The 2370-nt window shown below is 36.3% G+C and overlaps 1 protein-coding gene across 2 annotated transcripts in view; it reads right to left on the bottom strand.

The window, feature by feature from the left end:
• LOC117182208 (paired box protein Pax-5-like) overlaps positions 1 to 2370 on the bottom strand; it is a 380233-nt gene that overhangs the window by 237437 nt on the left and 140426 nt on the right. The window lies entirely within an intron of this gene.

Raw genomic sequence — 2370 nt, 5'->3', positions numbered from 1 at the left:
AAGCAAAATTGCATGAAATCGGCTTCGAATTGGTTCCTCAGCCACCGTATTCACCAGACCTGGCCCCCAGCGACTATTACTTGTTCCCTAACCTGGAGAGATAGCTCACCGCTAAGCGTTTTTACTCAAGTGAGGAGCTCATAGTTGAAACTGAGGCGTATTTTGGAGACCTTCCGATCGAGTACTTTTCGGGCGGTATCAAAAAGTTAGAAAATCGTTGGACTCGCTGTATCGACCTGAAAGGAGAGTATGTTGAAAAATAAAACCGACTTTGGCCAAAAAAACGTCTCCATGTTTCATTTTTCAGGGACTTATCGGACTGCCTAGTATACTTGACTAAAATATAATAATGCAAGAAAAAAATCTATATTAATTTCAAAATAACCCAAAACACACGGCCAAAAATTTCGAAACTTCCGAAACTTTCCCTACAACATGTTAGGGAAAATTCCCTAAAATTGGGAAAAATTCCCGAAACTTCCGAAATTTTCGCTACAAAATGTTAGGGAAAATTGCAGAAAATTTGGGAAAACTCTTGAAAGTGGTCCGAAATTTTTCCTACGGAATGTTAGGGAAGATTCCCGAAATTTTAGGGTTATTAGCTTCCCGAACATTTTCGGGAAAATTCCCGAAAATTTTCTTACAGTGTAATTTCTTCACTTTTCTACTGTTCGAAGCGTGACAAGCGAGTAACTGAATTATGTTTAAAGCTCTATTAATAAATGCTCGAAGTAGATATTAATTTTTGTGACTAAATATGACAACATGTTTCATCCTGGTAAATAATCTCGTCAAGGAATCTTGAAATACTGTTTAGGGAATCTAAACGGAATTTCTTCTGAAATTATAAGTCAAAATAGGAATTGACAGGAAACTCTAGAATTTGAATAGCAACGTCAAGTGATCAAGTACTTGAAAAAGTTTCTGTTGTCAATCGATTATGTTTTCTAAATATATTTTAAAGTGACATCTTAGTAAATAATATAAGGTGAAAAAATTAGGATGATCACCTACTAAGTGCAAAATTCAACACTATTCAACATACTCGATTGTATCTGCATCCTTCTCGGGAGCGTTGAATTAGTCAAGCTATCGCAAAATCTCTAGCTGAGAGATAAAAAGCATATCGCATTCTTCCATACGGGCTTTATGCAACAGGACTATAGAACGAGAACAGAAATGAAAGGCCAAGGTCGGCGAGGAATACGAAAATGAATCGCGTAAATTTTATAATATTAGCCGGACCTAACATTTTACTGCAAATAATAAAAAACTGACTAGGAATGTTGTTCTCTAAACTAGAATAAAATCGCCTATCCTAACACGAACTTTTATTTCACCGGCGTATTAAGCTTTGTTCTGAATTCCTGCACGTCTTAGCTGAGCCGACCCTGCGAAAGCCGCATCCGCTTAGGTGCGGCACTGAACTGCAAGCGCCCGGGAAAAAGGAGTTTTTTTCGCATATCATGTTTTCGTTTGTAAATAAAGCGAGATTAATTATTTATGCGGCTATAAATAGAGCTAGAAATGTTAAACATAGAAACCAAAGCGGCAATAAAGGACCCTTAAACCCAAGACACAGGCGGTTGAACCAGGACACTTCAATATTATTGCCAAATATATTTTTCCTCAATTTTTTTATTTCTGGGATTCATTGAAATGCAGAGTAAGAGTAAGGCTCGTTAAACCTATAATCATTTTAAATAATCAAATATATTTCAATAACAGATTTCACGTAACATTTTATGTCACATTATCCCGATTTCAGTTTTAACTAAAAGGTGCCATTTTCAGAAGTTGGACTATTCTTTGAAAGACAGTTAAAACTTTTTAGTGCAGATTGACAGATATATTGATTGTAATAATTTGCAGAAAATCACAGCGGCTTTTGACTGTTATGTAAATATGCCCACGCAAAATTGATTTACAGAAAGTGTTACAAATTTGAACTATCGTCACTTCTGTAACGGATCAGTTAATAGTTATTACCACGACACGCGATCGCCAATCGCGTGATTCTTAGTGACTGCTAATTGAATTTGATTATGTAATTAACTGCTTTTCTCTTCGTGTGTCATGCTACTTCTTTTGTACAACGGCCTTTAAGAGCCGGCCAGGCAACTTGGCCACCACTGTATCTGCTACGTAAAACGGTTAAGAAAAAAGAATAGCAGGAATTTTGGCTCCCAGAGATAACCATGACCACAGACAACGAAGGTCACCATGCTGCTGATCAGTTTTAAGGACAAACCTGTTCGAATACAAGATATCAAAGAACGCAACAGCGAAATAAAAGAGAGCATGACACGAGCTAATTAATAATTTATTAGTGCCAATATAAACAATATATCTAATTAAATACTTTTACTG

This window comes from Belonocnema kinseyi, chromosome 10, assembly GCF_010883055.1.
Source record: "Belonocnema kinseyi isolate 2016_QV_RU_SX_M_011 chromosome 10, B_treatae_v1, whole genome shotgun sequence".
In the NCBI taxonomy this organism is placed as follows: domain Eukaryota; kingdom Metazoa; phylum Arthropoda; class Insecta; order Hymenoptera; family Cynipidae; genus Belonocnema; species Belonocnema kinseyi.
Note: the sequence above shows the minus strand (reverse complement) of the source record. Positions and strands in the feature narration are given on the sequence as shown.